Source organism: Melanerpes formicivorus, unplaced genomic scaffold, assembly GCF_026170545.1.
Source record: "Melanerpes formicivorus ecotype bairdi unplaced genomic scaffold, bMelFor1.0.p_v2 SCAF_105, whole genome shotgun sequence".
NCBI lineage: Eukaryota > Metazoa > Chordata > Aves > Piciformes > Picidae > Melanerpes > Melanerpes formicivorus.
In genome coordinates, this window is record NW_027142457.1 from 918,679 (window position 1) to 936,775 (window position 18,097).

Genomic DNA, 18,097 nt, shown 5'->3' on the forward strand with positions numbered 1-18,097 from the left:
TGACAGATAATGATGGGAGCTCCCAGAAAATGACCCTTCCTCAGAGCATCAGAGATTCAAAAGCGTTTGTAACCCTGCTGCAGAATCTCATGGGAGATGTGAGATGTAGCAGCCCTTAAGTCCATGACTATTAAGTTCATTATGTTTTAATTGGAAAATTGGACACTCAGCTTTCCCAGGATTTATAGCCTCCTCCTGCACACACTGAAGCCAATGGGAGTTTTGTCCCTGGCTTCATTTGGAACAGAGCTAGGGTTTTGTGATGCAATGTTTGATCTCCAAGCAATGAATTCAAGAAATAACTAGATCTGAGTAGCTATCAAGATCACTTAGAGCTAATCAGATAAAATCCCTACAATTTCGAGGGAAATAAAGAGGGTGCCAGAACTTCAGGGCCACTGAATGTCATGAAAAGACATAGTGGAGAGCATTTCTGTGTTGACAAAGTTTAAATCACAGTCAGAGCCATTCTAAGCTAGCCCAAGCTGGAAAAACCTTGGCTGACTTGCAGAGCTGAGCAGCTCAGAAGGGCTTGCCACTTAATTTCAAAACTGCAGTTCAGAACTGGTGCTGAGCTTAAATCTTACATGGCCCTGGGGTCAGTTTAAGAGTCAGATCTCCCACCAGTAGTAATCTGGAAGCAGAATCTGGTCAGAAACCTTTGAGTACTGGGGATTGCTGTGTTTGAACACAGGCAGGTTCAGACTTCTGTTTTTTCCCTCTAGGGTAAGGCTGCTGGGAGTGGAGAAAGGGGGAGCTGGCAGTAGCTCTACTATAGTGACTTTCAGGAATGCAAAAGTTCCCTGGGAGGGAGGAGCTTTGTGAATCAGTGACAAGAGCACTAGAAAAGGCAGGTGAAGAAATCATCCTTAACTTGAACCGTGCTTTATAACATGTCTGATTTCACAGCTGATGTGACCACGTTCTACACTAATGTATAGTGCTTTACAGGTGTGCCTGGGGAACTTCATTGTATCCTTGTGTAGACAGACCCTAGCTCCTCTTGTTCTCTAAAGATGCTTGAAAATAGTGAGTCTAGCACATGATACTTCATTCACTAGTTATAGAGGTAATTCAGCTGTTACAGAGGCTGGGTAAAATGTACAGGTTTTGATTAAAGAGATGCCTTCTCTATGGAGGACATGCTGAATGCAGCATACCCTGCTCACAAAGCCAGCTCAGTTCAGTTAAATCCAACTGTCAGCCAGCTGATTTGCTATCCAGTGACAAAACTGGATTGAACAGCAGTGTGATGCTGGCACAAGGCTGGACCAGAAATCTGCCAGAGCCTGAAAGCATGCCCCTGACATCTCTAAGCAATGGTTTCAAAGATCTCCTCCCCCTTCCTCCACCTCCAACCTGCCCCCAGAGGAGTCCCTTGCTGGAGGCTATGCTAGAAGGAAAACTCAGATCCTTATTTTAATTAACCTTAATGGCTGAGCGAGCTGTTGGCACCCCACACCCCCACCTGTGTCAGAGACCTGCCCTGTGATCCTATCTCACGTTGGGATTGCTGAGAATTAAAGGTTTGCTGCAATCCATTACCCTGCTTTTCCAAATCCAGAGCTGGGGTCTCACCTTTTCCGCAGCAGAGGTGTGGACATCTCTCAGCTGGCCCTTCTGCACCACGCTGCTGCTCTGATGTGGATTCCCTCATCAGTCTTCCACTCACTTTTGGCAATCAGATGGCAGGGTTCTCACATCGGCTGTCGGTAAGGAAGCGGTGATGGTCTGCCTGGGCTGCTGACAGCAGGGCATGGAGCCACTTCCCACATGCAGCACAGTGGCCTGGAATCTCTCCTCCTGCAGAAGGCCATATCCTCCCTCCAGCTGCACCCACAGAGCATGTTAATCCATGGCCTTCACAGTGCTATTTCTCCTGGTCTCCATCTGAAGTAGCCATTCAGGCTGAAGCACTCCTGAAATCCTGACTTCTTTTTTTTTCTCACTTGTGCAGTAGTTTTCCAAGATCCCAAAAAGGAGATTGCTTTGGAATGGCACAGAATCAAATCCTTGAAGAACCAAACCCCAGTGATTTGAGCTACTGCTCCCATTCCCAGAGTAGCATAGACACAGCCCATAGACTCCCATACAGGTATGAGTGTAGCAAGAATATCCAAGTGTTTGCAGCCCTGGAAGACACTGAAAATGTGAAGGGGTCTGAAAAACTGGTATTTAATGCACTGATCTTTGGAGCCTTCACAATGAGGCATTGTTAGATGTAGGATCTGCTAAACAATGAGTCCTTGATAGGACATAATACCTATTCAGAAGCTCAGCTTTGCACACTTGCTCTTAAAACATCCTTAGCTCAACTTAAATTTACCTTTGTGGCACACAATGCACATGTGACAGACAGTTGCATTCATTCATCTGCTTTATTTAGGTCTCTGACAGGCTTACCTACTGTCTGCTGTAAAGCTCAGATTGGTTATGTGTTCAGCACTGTTGAGAGCTGCTGGCTTTTGAAATGGTCACTGTCAGATGCTTCAGGTGGCACTGAAATAATGTTAAGGTGGAGCTGAAACCTGGACCTCTGTGAGCATAACCTGGTTTTACTTGGTTGCCATTTGTGCATACCTTATATGCCCTGCTTGGACAGTTTCTCCTTTTGAATAAGAAATGCAGTTTACAGCACATGCTGTACTTCTTCTACCAGCCATTACAGACCTGGAGGAACTGTTTGTTGTTAGCAATCAGGTGAGCACCTCCTATTACAGCAGGCTGCCAGCCAAGCTCGGAGGTCTGGAAAAGGTATGAGAACCCAGGGCCCAGTACCCTGACTGTACATGTTGTACCCTGCCAGCCAAGCAGAGGCTCTCCACAGCGAGCCCCAGCCCTTGGCATTCCTCTAGCAAGATGGGAAATGACAGTGACAAAAAATGGCAAAGCATTTAACCAGAAACACTTTGATCTGCTTTGGTTTCTTTTCCTGGACCTGCCTTGCAAGCAAAATTGTTTTTATAAGCTGGCCAGATTTTGCCTGTGCCTCCTACAAGCACCTGAACCAAAGTGACCACTTGAAAAGCTGCATCTTTTTAAACCTTCATACACTGAGAAACAGAAACCCTAGGGCTCCAAAACCTATAGAAATGTTTCTTCAGCTGATTTTAGAAGGTTTGTTACCTGCTTCCAAAATCTGAAGACAAGTTTGAAAATGCTGGTGGTTTTAGAAATCATAGAATTGCCTGGTTGGAAAAGACTCACTGAGTCCAACCATAACCTAATATCTGCCTCTGCACAACTGTTAGACCATGTCCCTGAGCTCCTCATCCAAACATCTTTTAAACACCTCCAGGGAGGGTGACTCCACCACTTTGCTGGGCAGCCTGTTACAGTGCCTGATGATGTGTTTAAGTTATAGATTCTTATGGCAGTTTCTGGATGCTCTCAACTGGAAAAACATTTCCCAGCTAGAGGAAGTGGTGAGATGTTTCAGTTCCAAAGAGCAAAGCTATAGTTTGGCCAGACAGTCCCTTGTAGTAAATAAGGGTTTAATTAGAAGTAAACACTACTTAGCTCATCTGCTGCAAATTCTTCCCAGGAGCTAAGAGCTTCAGGATTCAGATTTCTGTCTGCCACTGTGAAGTGCAATGTTAATGGGGGAAAGAGAGAAGAGAAGGACTGGTAGAAGAACAAGTTCCTGCTTGTCCTTTGGACAAGCCTGTTCTTGCCAGCCTGAGCAGACTGTTGGCACAGTACTTGAAGCAGCAGGAGAATGAATTTCCAGTGTGATTGGCCAAGTGATCATCAAGATGATCTAAAAGCACTTTGGTGACAGTGATTTTGATCAAGTGCAAATGTGAGGAGGAAGTAATGCATTTGCTTCTGTGCTCCATCTAACAGTTAACAGCATAGATGGAAATTAACAGGAGAAGCAATGGGATCTGTTGGAAGCAATTTTGTTACCTTTAAGCCATATGAAAATGAAAATGAGAATCTTATCTCAAAATCTGAGCAGATTTCACTCCCAGCTCTTGGGAGCCTGTTCATTGCTCACATTCACAGCTAATTCAGCTGCTGTGGTCGAGAGACAAACTGGCCCAAGTTTTACAGCCGTTTCTAGTAGTTTGATAACTGTCACTTGTCCCTCCCCTCCTACAGTGCTTTAAAATGACACTGGGGATTTACAGTTTTGATAGTGAAAAATATAGGCCAGCCTTTCAAATGGCCTTTCTGTTACCTGGCACCCTGGTTATCTGTGATGGAAGAGGGTGAAAACTCTGTGCATGTAAATAAGGTGCTTGGGGAGGTGGCAGACCACGGGCTGTGGATTGGCACAAGCGGCCAGCACGGGACACATTGACTCATAGGCTTTGCTTGGAAGGCTCCAAGTCCCACTGAAAAGGATTTGTTTCTCTTTGGTCTCTGGCCACCTCTTTTTCTAGGTCTAGGAGATCATTCTTTCCTGTGAAACACTCCTGTGTCTTAGATGTCACTCTTATTGATTGGTAGGAAGGACACAGTTTCATCTAGCTAAGGATGAGACCAAATGTTAATGTTTGGTTATTTTTAAAGAGGAAGCTAAATGCATCATAATTTGCCTTTTGATTGCTTTGTTTACACATTGTTTCCAGGCCTGGTTTGCTGAAGCTTAAGGCAGAGAGTCACCAAGGCCCTGAGCATGAATCTCAGCCACCCTCTGTTGCTGGGCTTTGCCAGCTCTGTGGCACTTCCTAACACCCACAACCATCTTTGCCTTCCACCCTCCTGGTGCAAACAGGAGAAGAGGAGCCCAAACCTCACCATGCCCAGATTTTACAGTGCTTTCCCCCAGAACTGGGTATTAAAGGTAACTGGGGGAAAAAATAATAGTAAATAATCAGTTTGAATTACCAGAGCACAAGCCCATGTGAACAACAACTTGTCAGATACCTGTGCTGTAAAAGAATCACTTGGCAGGGCTAAAGAATACATTTCAGATGCTTTAGGACTCGCTGATTTTCAGCTGTCACATCTGAAATGCAAGCATAAGTGGTTTGAATCATTTCTTCCCCGAAACTGCAAAAGCAGATCTTTGCTTGAAAAGCCTGACATCGATGTATGTTAGCTGTTAGGGCTATTTAAATCATGTTCTTATGCACTGAAGTAAAGAAAATTGGCTGGTTGATGGCTATAGCATCCCCTGCAACTCCACCTGAGAGCCTCACAGTCTTTTGTTAATTCTTTCTTTGTTAGAAAATCAAGTGAGTTCCTCTCTATGATTTCAGATAGTTGCTGTGCTTGTGTAGCACGAAGAAACCTGCACGAGGTCACAGAAGGTCTCTAGTGGTTCAGAAGCTCTTTGCTGCAGCCTCCAGCCTTTTCTGGGCTCTGCACACCCTGTCTTGTGCTCCAGCTGGTTCTAGCCCCACTTTTATAGCCCATTAAGCCCAGCCCTGTCAGTGCTGGTTGTTTCAACACCGGTCTGCATCTTATCCACGTCAGGCATCTCTCTTGGTGCCTGCCCTCATCATAGACCTCCAAGTATTGTGAAACTGAGTGATAAAAGTGATCTTTTCATCTCATGTTGTGCCCAGCTGGAACACTAACTGCAGGGTGAGGTGCAGCACAGCAAACTCATATTTGTGCCAGGGCTCAGCAGAAGACTTTCACTCTTTTTTTGGCTTAGCCTTCATCCTATGCTGCAGCTTTGCATGTCCAGTAATAAACTTAGCTCTGTCCTGGACACAAACTCTAACTCCAAGGGGAGGTTGTAATCTGGTTATGTTGATAGGAATGATGGCAGGAGTTAGCAGAGCTATATGCATTCAGCTGTGCTTTTTGGTAGGGCTAGGATGAAAGTTCAGTCTGACAGGCGAGAGTATTTTAAGGCACATTTTAATGTATCTTGAGTTCAAATTAGGGCTGGGTAAAGTTTCTCACAAGTAAGTATGGAAGATGTGTGTTTGTGCTAGGTCCTGCTAGAGTCACATCTCCTCTGGGCACTGACAGAGGAAGATTTCTTACCGTGGAGAGCAATCCTTGGGCTACCACTACATTATGCTTAAAGTGTCTGCAAAAGAAGAATGAAGAATGGAGGTTGTTCCTGGATGCTGCATCGTTGGTCTTGTTGGGAGAACTGGGGTGAACAACAGACTGAAGAACTTTGTGAAAGCCAAGAGTTACATGGGCTTTGGATTGGGTTTAGGCTTAAGTTTAGGATAACTCCAAGAGAGGTAGCTTTACAGTTAAACAGATAAAGGACTTAGAGATCAAGTGAAGCCCAGAAGCACTAACCTATTTAAAGCACAAATAGGTGCTATTTCTATTTCTGCCATAGGAAGGATTTCTGGGCTGCAGAGAGGCTATTTGGGGGGGGATTAGGGTAAGGATCCTGGACAGCCAGAGCTAGATGTATTTCTGAATCATTCAAATCACTGCAAGCATGTGGGCTTTTGCTGCTCATGAGCAAAGTCTTCTGATGAGTGCTGGGGCAGGTACAAGTCACTGGGATAAGGTTCAAGGTTAGTGTGTGCCTAAACACAGCTTTCTTCTCCCTCCATTTGCCCCTGGACAGCAGAACATGAGCTTCCTGTTTGTGACTTTTCTAAAAATGAGTCCAAAAGGGAACAGCTCTGGTCTGAAGGGTCTCCAGGGTTTGAGGAAAGTGGAGTCCCTCTCAGAGCTCCGTGATTCTGCTCCCCTTCACCGGCGATCTGGGAACGTTGAACGTCGAGTGGGGAAAAACCTCTCCAAGTCCTCCCCCTGTGCAAACGCTCGGGTTTGATTTTTCAGGAGTAAGTGTTGCAGCAGAGCTGTGGCTGTTTTCCTGGTGCCTGCTTAGGCTGTGCTTATTTTGTTAGAAAACAGCTTAATTGCCCAGGGTGAAGAGTTAAAGTTTATTTTTATGCCGCTCTGTTTTTAGCAGCGGATTGACAAAACCGACTAGTAGTGGAAGCCCCTTTGTATGAAACATCCCTTATGGTATTTGTCCCTCGAGCATTTTGTGTGCCAAATGATCACTCCTAACAGGCTGGTTGACTGGCTGGACAGAGGAAACATCTTGAGAAGTTTGCTAAATATCTTATGTCAGAGAAAGTGTACGGCGGATCTTTTATCCTCCGCGAAAGGACGGGGTGGGTTCAGCTCTGAAGTGCCAAATTCCCTGAGCTCACCTGTTGGGCAGTGTGTTGTTCACAGCACTCTGATTGCCCAACTGTGTACACTTGGCTGCCATTTTTTTCAGAGAGACTTACGCAGTGGCGTTGTGCAATGACGTCAATTCTTTTCCTGTCTGACCTAGAAGACTACGGTGACTCAATGTTGGCCAGGCGGCCTGAAAGATTAAATCGAGGACACTAGCTTAATTACTTTACCAGGCCCTTTAAAGGATTTCCCAAGAATAAGAATCATGACAAATTGTAGCTTAGGGGATTTTAGTAATTCCTGAAGCTGCAGCTAATGATGCAACCCAAGCTGTGCTCTGCGTTCCTGTTGACACACCGTGGCTTTCTGAAAGGGGGAAGACTTCTGTGCTGCAAATCCATTTGGAGCCTAACTCTGATGCACAAGTTTGTGAGATGAGCCCTGTTAGCCCAGCTGGAATGCCTTAAGCCAAGTAAGGGGTTGCAGGATTTGGCCATAGTGGCAGGGGGGTTGGAATTAGATGATCCTTGAGGTCTCTTCCAACCCTGACAAGCCTCTGATTTATCAAATACATTCAAAAGTTTCTTGTATCAAGGTAAAGCAGCTTGTGAAAAAGAAAAAGTAGTTAGCAGTGGAGAATGTGCAAAGCTTTCAACTAAAACTAGCTGCAGATTTGATTTTCACCTGCACAGCTCTGCCATGCAGTTTGGAGAAGCTGTATTTGCATCTGTCACTAACGTGGGTGCCTCCTCTTCATAAGCACACCAAAACAGGTTGTGATTCCTGCTGCTCCTGCAGAAATGTGAAGCAACACCCCTGACTTTCACCCCAGTGCTCAAGCAGCGCTGTGCTGGGTTTTAAAGATGCATTTAACTTTGCATTTGCTGGAGCTGAGCAGAAATACCGTGGGGTTTGTAGATTTTTTCACACTAAGGCATTCTAAATTGATGTAATGTCAACCAGAAATAGAGTCACATCCTTGCCTCTGTTACAGTGGTGTATCTCCAGCATAACTTCAGTACAGTTAGTGAATTTAGTCTGTATTTATACTGGTGGAAGCAAGGGAGATCATTAGCAACCTAGCTATCATGATGGTTGGGAAGGAGAATCCATCACAAAAATGACATCAGTGGAACACTGGAACAGGCTGCCCAGGGAGGTTCTTGGGGCCCCATCACAGTGTCACAGTATAACTTATGTTGGTAAGGACCTTGAGGACCATCGAGTCCAACCTCTCAACACAGACCCCATGACTAGACCATGGCACCAAGTGCCATGTCCAGTCTCCTCTTGAACACCTCCAGGGACAATGACTCTACCACCTCCCTGGGCAACCCGTTCCAATGCCGAATGACTCGCTCGGTGAAGAATTTCCTCCTCACCTCGAGTCTAAACCTCCCCTGGCACAGCTTGAGAGTGTGTCCCCTTGTTCTGGTGCTGGTTGCCTGGGAGAAGAGGCCAACCCCTTCCTGGCTACAACTACCTTTTAGGTAGTTGTAGAGGGAAATGAGGTCACCCCTGAGCCTCCTCTTCTCCAGGCTAAACAATCCCAGCTCCCTCAGCCTCTCCTCATAGGGCTTGTGTTCAAGGCCTCTCACCAGCCTTGTTGCCCTGGAGACATTCAAAGTGAGGCTCAACAGGGCTCTGGGCAGCCTGATCTAGTTGAGGATGCCCCTGCTGACTGAAGAGGGGGTTGGACTGGATGACCTTTGAAGGTCCTTTCCAACCCAGACCATTCTATGATGATCTGCCAATTCTGCATGAGTTCTCACCACTTACACCTTGCTCCAGCTCATAGCATCAGATCAGCAGAAGGAAGAAAATCTCCTCCTGGAGAGCTGGAGAAAAAGGAGGCTAAGCCTGAGGAAATTTGGGGTACTTCTATGCAATGCCTAATACTTGTCCATCACTTCAGAAAAGCTTTCTCTTTCCATCTGTAGCTCTCCTAACTACAGTTGAATGTTGCTTCCTGTAGACTGCAGAACTGTTGGGGGGGAGGGGGGGGCTTGGAGGGGGAAAGCTAAGGTAATTTCCCTAAATCTGTTTCACTGAAGCAAACTAGGATTGAGAATAATTCATAGTGATTAAAATGTAGTATTGCTTGTAAGAATACTGCAAATAGTAAGTCCTCAAACCCAGGCAACGCAGGGTAAGATGCATTGAAAGGAGATCCCATATGCTTGAGCTGAAGTACCTGGATTCAGATCCACAGGGACAAAATAACCTAAAATCTTTGGAAGTTATTTTTTTAGAGTTCAGTGTTTAGTTTTAACTAAAAATTTGGAGATGTTTGGCTTTTTTATTTAGTGCTAGGTATTATCTGTGCATGGCTTTAAAGCGTGGCTCCCTAAGACACGTAGCAACAAACCCAAAGCAGGACACTGGGTGGGAATGTTTAGCCAGAAGCTCATGGCATGTCCATAAAAAGGCAGAGGAAAGCCAGAAGTTTGGTATCATCACCTCACTGTGCCTCTTTTCCCTCCCTTTTGTTAAACTTGCTAATTTGAAAAGATGCAATATTGAATTTATGATAACCAGCCAGATACTGAAATGATTTGCAGTGGTCATAAAACCTAGATATGCATATTTTAGCTTGGTATCAACCTACCTCTCAGAACTATCAGAAGAGGAGATACCTTTCACAATGTGAAAGCTTAAAAAGCAGCCCCCCACACCTGTAAAGAGAAGATCCTCTCCTCCCTGGGCTGAAACTCTCTGGCTTGACCAGGTCTTTTAAGAACATCCTCAAAAAACCTAGGAGTACTATGACATACCCAGCCTATTTACCTTTGATAAGAGCAACAAGAAATGCAAAGAGAATTGTTTGCTCTAGGGGAGAGGCAGAGCTGGATGATCTGAAGGGGTTTATAGCCAGCTGTTTGCATGGTGCATCCCAAATTCCACAGTAGCCTCATTTGGCAAGGCTGGAGATTGCTTCTTTCCCAGTTGTGAAAGCTTACTTTTGCTGCCCACATCTTCTTTCATCCAGAGCAGCCACATTCAGTCCCTCAGTAACATTTTTATGGAGTATAGTACTAACCCAATGTGGTTTTCCATTAATCCCATTATATCCATGCATAGATTCATAGAATCATAGAATGGGTTGGGTTGGAAGGGACCTTAAAGATCATCCAGTTCCAACCCCCATGCGATGGGCTGGGACACCTTCCACTAGATGAGGTTACCCAAGGCCCTGCCTAACCTGACTTTGAACACCTCCAGGGAGGGGGCATCCACAACCTTTCTGGGCAACCTGTGCCAGTGTCTCACCATCCTTGGGCTTTTTATTGGCTTTTTAGCTAAATGACTTATTTTAAAAGAAATAAGCATGTATGGCACAAAATCAGTGCCAAGCCTGGTACCTAAGCATTAGCCTTAGAATTAGCAGGAAAAATGTTCAAAGATGCTGTCCTGAGACTCAAAGGAGTTGCCTTTGGACTTGTGTGGGAACAGACATAGAGGAAGGGAGCACTTTTGAATGGTTTAGTAACTTGGGAGCACACTAAAGTATAAAAAGTAGCTTTAAGGAAACAGCCATGTCCTGAAAGGCAGGCAGGATTTGTAAGCAACATGGAAGTCATAAGGAGATGGCTGAGCTGTGAAGGTAGCATGCACATGCCCTCTTGGGGGGAAACACCTTCTGCCTGAAAAGATTTTTGCCTTTCTTTCTGACTTGTCATAGAGATGTGAGGTATTAACAGAGAGTAATTGAAAGGGGCTTAAATCAGGACCAAACTGATATATGGCTCGTCATGAAATATTCCTGTCTTCACAGCCATTGTGCTCTTTATCTAATTTCCCCAGCTATCTGATCAGAGCTGTTTATTTCACTGTTGAATTATTGCTGAAGTCTGAGAGGGTGCTGCTTTAAACAATGGAGCTGGTCAGCAGTGTTAGCAATTCATTTCCATAGTATCTAGCCCTGCATGGGTCTGCAAAGTCTGGATCTGCCCTTGGAGCTCTCTCTCTCATACCACAGAGTTTCTGTAGATATGACCAGAACAGCTTGATGACAGCAAGGCACGTACTAGAGTGGGCACTTGATAGCAATTTGGGATACATATTTGCTGCTGCTGGTTGGTGACTGTTAAATTTCAACTCTAAGGCTGCTTGGGTCCCAAGGAATAAATGAGACACTTCCAATATCAGATTTTCTCATGTGGTTTTCTAGGGGTTTTGTTGAAGAGTTGTCTCCTGGTTTAAGCATCAGGCAGATGACAACAGAGAGCTCTTTTCTGAAGCATCCTTTGTTATCAAGTTGGCTTCCCTAACTCCATCTCCAAAGCCTTTATTTACTGGATGTGCTGAAGCTGTATTGCCATGGTGGAAGGAAGGAGCAGGCAGAGCTCCCCCATCTTGACTGCTTATAGATAGGACTAAGTGATGTTGCTCTGACCTGTTTTAAATCCTGGACTGTGTGAGGGTTAGGAAATTATTTCCTCTTGCAACTTATACCCTGTTATACATGAATCAGGAAAGAGCCTCCTAATTCACTTTAGGGAGTATGTCGATGCTGTAATTACATGAGAGACAGCAAGACTGCTTCAGCTGCAGGAGACAGAATCATAGAGCAGCTTGAGTTGGAAGGGACCCTGAAGATCATCTGGTTCCAACCTCCCTGCCATGTGGAGGGACACCTCCTACTAGACCAGGTTGCTCAGAGACTGGTCTTAAACACCTTCAGAGATGAGGTATCCACAGCTTCTCTGGGCAAATCATTCCAACATCTCACCACCCTCATAGTAAAGAACTTCTTCCTAATATCCAGTCTAGATCTGCCCTGCTTTTGTTTCACATGTACCAGAAAGAAACTGTGCCACATGGTGAAGCAGTGACCCAGCCTTTGCTGTGAGCCATCCACCCTGAACCTGCATCCAGCCTGTGCTGAAACCCAGGGCACTGGGCTGGGACTGCCCTTGGCCTGACAGCTCAGCATGTGCTAATGCAACACGCTCGTGTCTGATGGTAAGGCAGCAGCGCGCCAAGGGCACGGGGAGCTGTGGCAGGGCTGAGGCTGCATCTGCTTGTTTGCCTGACTGCAGTGTTTCATGGCATGATGCTCAGGCTATTTTTTTTTAAACATGGCAGGTCTGAACAATGCTGACCATTCTGAAAAAAATACAGGCACTACCAGCGTGTGATCTGGGGCTGCAGCCTGCTGCAGATGAAACATCTAGCAGATACCTCCAGAGATATTCCAGGCTGCTCTCAGTGCTGATCAGTCAAGCCAGGAGGTTCTGACTGCCAGCAGTTTCCCAGTTTTCTGGGAGCTTGGAACCCTCAAAACATGTCTGTATGTGTGCAGGGGTATGTGGCACTGCTGTTTTATCCCTCATTTTGTCAAAGGCCTTCCCACTGGGGCTTTCGTGAGGACTTTAAAAGCAGATGGGCCAAGGCAGTCACTGGAAACGTGGTTGCTGTATACAGTGAAGCAAGTAGCAGCTGCAATGAATCTCTGGAAACACACTACAGGAAAACTGTTGGCCTTAGGTTGCATTCCTGGGCTGTAGAGCAGGCTCTCCCCATCAAGGGGATGTGTGACACCAGCAGAAAGGTTGACTTTTGGGAGCAGCAAACAAGCTCCCAGAGGGAGGCGAGCTCTGACGACGAGCTCAGCTCCCTGCCTGGGGTGCGTGGAGAGACCGACTGGGACCTCGTCCATTTGTTGTTTTATCTCTGCTGATCTGACACCAGAGCAGGGCTGGGAGGTGCTGTTTCTCAGCTATTCTTAGGGATTTTGACACCTGCTATAATTATCTGAGTGGTCATCTCGGGGGGGGAGGGGGGGGGGGGGCAAATGCTGCGTCTTTGTGCATTGTTCTGGCAGGCAGTTTCGGCTTCTTCCCTGGACACATCCAGGTCTAGTGAAATCAGAGGGGAATTTCCATGAATACCAATGAGGCTGCATCCCAGTTAAGCTGGAACTGGTATTGATGCTCATTCTTTCTTGAGGAAGCTGCCAGTGATAATCAGTGCTGATCTGTAACTACCTTCGTGCCCTGCTCTATGCCATGTCTGCACCTTCTCTGTTTCAGGACAAAACCAAGGCTTTAAATACTATCAGTAAAGGAGTTTAAACACAATTTACCTTGCAGATGGGGAGCTCTAAGTAGGTCTACAACAGCTTGATTTGGAAGTCTGATTCTTCAAAGAAGTCAAAATTCCTGAGGTTTTCCACCAAGGAGATTTCAGATGTGCTTGAGCAGAACCAAACCAGGCAGCTTGTGCAGATGTAGAATGATTTCTCTAGACTGAAAGCTCAGGGAGATGGCCACAGTACCTATAAAATGACATCTTTGGGAATTACCACTTAGTATCACTTGTTTTTCATCCTGACCATTATACAGTACAAATAGGAAATAAAGTATTATTATTGGCAGGGAGAGACGACAAACCTTGGGGTTTTTGCTTGTACACAAATTGTTTCCACATTTCATTAGCTTCTGGAGGTATCCTGCTTCTTTCCTCTCCTTGGGGACAAAAAGAGGAACTCGTGCAGAGAGTGTAACCCCTTCCATGCCATCCCCTCCCTGACTGGAGAAATCCTATCAGAAATGTAAAGGGCTGGCACGGCTGACCTGCTTGTTGCTTTTTCTTTACATTTGTGCAGGATTTAGGAAAACATCAGGCAGGATGGAGATAATTGCATGTGAATAATTACAAAGAATAGAAAGGGATAGGTGGGTAATTACAGAGCTCCTCTTAGGGACAATATTACTTGTCATTATGTTTGATTGACTGACTTGCTGTAGGATAAACAGCCAAATGTGCCTTCCTAAACACTTTAAGTGACTTCCTAAGAAACATACATTTTGTTTAGGCATAATTAACCCTTCCTGAATGGAATAAAATGCTGGTTGGAGTAAACTGCTTGACTGCCTAAGTCAGTCACATCAATTTTCAACCTCTCTGTTCAAGAAAGAGGCAAAAGTGAAGAGGTTTATTATTCTGGTTGCACAGGAGTGTCTTCATTTCCTTCTAGTTCAGTGATATTATTTGGTTTGTAATGATTCCTCAGATGGGCTGCACTCAGGCTCTTGGATCTGAGCAGCCACAGAAGTTTGAGGAATCTGAATTCAGTAGGTAGATCTTCTGGACTGAAACAGAACCTGAACATTTCCCTGAACTTTCAAGAAATGTATTTTCAAGCCCAGATGTGAACCCAAACACTGCAGTTCCAGCAGCAGTGGGTACAACATCACACCAAAGGAATATCAGACTTCCAAGGTGCTTATACTTGTTTTTCAATCAATTCTCTGTTCTCTGCCTCTGAAAATGGTAAAAATCCCATACTAGGCAATAGGAAGTACCTGCTCCCACAGGATGCTTTACTTGGATTGCTAACAAGAGTGTCTTGGCCTGTGCTTTAGTGCTGGGCTCCTCACTCCATCCCAGCAGGAGTTGCCCAGGGGTTTTGGACACCCCACACCTAAAGTCCTGGCAAGGCCCACATAAAACTGTGAATCACAGCACCATAGAATGTTTGGGGTTGGAAGGGACCTTTGAAGGTCATTTAGCCCAAACCTCTTGCAACAAGAAGGGACAAATGGCATCACTCAGAAGAATATTCCAGCAGTAGAGCTCTTCCCATGAGGAGGATATTTGAGCAGTGGTGCCCTAAAGTGTGAAGACTTTAGTATTTTCTTGATGCTAGGATTGTTGAGGTGGATATCCTCATCCCCATAAGTGTCTAGCCCTTGAAAATCCTGGTAATAGGGAAAGACAGCATCTCAGACCTCTCCTTTACAATAATAACCAAACAAAGAGGTTAAAAAAAGACAGCCCCCCCCCAAAAAAAAACCCACCCCACCAAAACCAAGATCAAAATATCCTGCAGAGCAAAGCTGTTGCCATGATCGAATTCCCACAGACATTCCCTTGGCAGTACTGCCCAGTGAACACCAGCACACATCCCCAGTGCCTGGCAACACCGCTGCAAGGGGACGTGTGTGTGCCTGCACCGCCCCGCACCGCTCCAGCCTGTGCACGGAGATAATTTTTTCCCCCTCCAGGGTCGCAAAGAGCAACTGCACAAAAGACTTTCTTTTTTTTTTTTAATAGACCATGTTCTTATCTTGCCTAAAACATGGACCCACCCGACACTTGGACTGGCCTGTGGGCCCCACCCTTGCCCTTTTGTTTGGAGCCTGGGATCATAGGATGGACTGGGTTAGTAACGCTGCTGCTTGCGTTCTTGAAACCTCGTCTGGTTTGGTTCACAAGAGTACATCAGGCTGCTGTGGGCCGACTTGTGCCGTGGTGGGGAGTGGTAGTGGGTAGCAGGGAGTGTGGTCCAGCAAGGGGAAGGAGGATGTGACACATCTGTCACGATCTGTTGCTGTTGCCAGGCTTGGGGTTGGTGACAGCATGATCCTGGTGATTTAAAAATTAAAGGGCTGGAGCCTGAGCTCCCAGTTCTAAAAATCAGGAGCAACTAGACTGCAATCAGTGGTTTCTCTGAAGGACAAAAGTTACCTGAGCTCAGAATCCTGCCTTTGTGCTCCTGGGTTTTCAGGGAGTCTAAATGTGTTACATTCAGATGGTTTGTGGCATTTCAGCAGGCACCTGTGACACGCAAAGAAGGTGTCTTTGATCCATTCACTTCACCAGACTGATGCTCACTTTGCAGTGGTGCCTTGAAGTATTTCTGGTCTCCAAGGCCCAGCATTGAAGCTCTAACACAGACTCTGGAGGCTGTGTGTTATTGATCATGTTCTGGTATTTGCCACTAAGCACTTTTCCCACAGGACAATAGACTACTAAATCAATACAGGCAGACTTGGTGCCAGACACATGGAGGCTGATGGCAGGGTCTCCTGGAGCCAGACATCAAGGAGGAAGACCCAGGAGAAACCTTGTCTCCAGAGATATAATCCAGTCTGTCTCAGAGGACAAATGAGCCAACCCTGCCACCCTGAAGGAGAAGGGCTGTGTCCCCTAGCACAGACAGCAGAGGAAGGTCATGAGGTAAGTAATGGCCTTGCTAGGAAGGAAGGGCTTTTGCCCAGCTCTGAGAGCAATGTCCAGCATTATGCCTGACATTTCTGCTTGAGGGTGCAAAGGTTACAGCAGTTCCTCAGGTGTGGGGAGGAGTCCAGGTGAGGACCATATAGCACAGGTGTCCTGGTTTGGGTCAGAATCCCAGGCCAGCTTCAAGTCATGCGGGACAGCTGATGGGAGTTGACTACAGGTGTATCCCAGCCCATGAGCATCACACCCACTATAAAGAGGTTTGCTGAGGTAGAGGAGTTTTCCTGCTCCTCATTCCTGAAGGTATGAGTTTAACTTTGCATACTTTGTATTTACATTAGTATCAGCTTGGTTGTTTTGTTAAACCCATTTTTATTTCTGCCTGGGGGTTCCTTTCCCTGATCCCTCTTCTTGGCTGGGGGGAGTTGTCCTTGACTGATAAAGCAGCTGCTGTAGTTTGGCTCCAGATATGGGCCAAATATAGGCAAGGAGAAAGCAAGCTTCTGAGTTAGCACTGATGTTTGCTTTGGGCTAGCTGTGCTGGTTTGTGAGTCATCTTCTCTGCTGTGCTTTCCATCCAAACCACATTTGGCAAAGCATCACAGATGGGCATGAAAAGCTCCCTTACCTTTTCATGCCCTTCTTTGGCCACTCAGCTATGATATTGACCTAAGAATGTGTGGAAGGATGGCTTTTAGTAAGGTGGGGCACCCGGAAACTATTGGCCTGAGTGTGGATTAGGAAGGCGAATAGCGGTTGATGGGGGAGCCTGGAATCTCAGCCTCTTCACATCATGGAGCAGGACCATGGCCCGTAATGGAGTAGCCTTAGAACAGTGTGCTTGGATTCAGGGTTCTGGAGAGTTTCTCTGGGTGCCTGCCTTGGGTTTGGTGAGAGCTGTTTCAAGTCAAAAACCCCACATGTGTAGTATCTTATATTTCACAAAGTCCTCAGCCAGCTCTAGCGGTGACACACAAAGAAAGCCACTTGATATTGTTTTACCAGGTACTGCAGCACAGATGACACCAGATAGCCCTGTGAAATCCGAAATACTGAGCTTAATTTAGGCAAAATGACAGGAATTGATCAAGTCAGTTTAGAGCAGCAAGATAAGGTACACTGAATGACTTGTTTGCAATGTCTGGTCCTACCACAAAAGGATTTATGAAATGAAATTACATACTAGAAGGGTTTAAACCTGCAACCTAACTATTGCTTTGCCAGCCCTCTGGTTACCTGCTCCAGAGGGCATCTTGTCATCTCTTCCACATTTGTTTCAGTTGAGGCCAGGCTTGATTTCAGTCTGGCAGGATAGCCATGGTAACACTGTGCTTCCAGGTATTCATCTGGGTGGGGTGAAGAGCTGGACACCTTCCAAAATTCTGCTCCATGCTTTATTAACACCCTGAAACCTGACTTGTAAGTGCTACAAAAGGGGGGGAAATAAGAACTGGAAGGGGGAGGGGGGAGAGAAAAGCTGCAGTATTTCAATCTTGACCACAATGACCTCCTCAGTGAGTTTTCTGTGTCTTCTGTAAAGCAGCCTGCAGATAATGTGACAACATAAAAAGTTTTCTGCGGTGCCTTTGAATATGGCTCACGGAAGAGGATGTGATGCCTGCAAAATAAAGACTTTGGGAGGCTTCTGACATGAGTAGAATAGAAGATGATGGAACAAATGTAACTCTGAGAGTACAGAGCCTGCCACAGGTTGGAGTTAATGCACTTCAAGAAGTCACCATCCCTTAGCAGGAAGTTATTATCCTTCAGCTAAGGAACAGTAGCTGTGTGTGTTCTCCTCTATTGTGGTTAAAAGGACAATGGGTTAGTTTAAATCACCTTAGGGCATGCCATTTGGATAACTTGCTTCTGTAGGAGGAAGCCCAGATCTTGCATCAGTTGTGCAAGGAAAAATAAGCTGTCATGAAGTTTCAGCAGGTCTTTTGTGAGAGGAGAAACTTCTTTACAGTGAGGGTGACGGAGCACTGGAACAGGCTGCCCAGAGAGGTTGTGGAGACTCCCTCTCTGAAGAGCTTCAAAACCCACCTGGATGCATTCC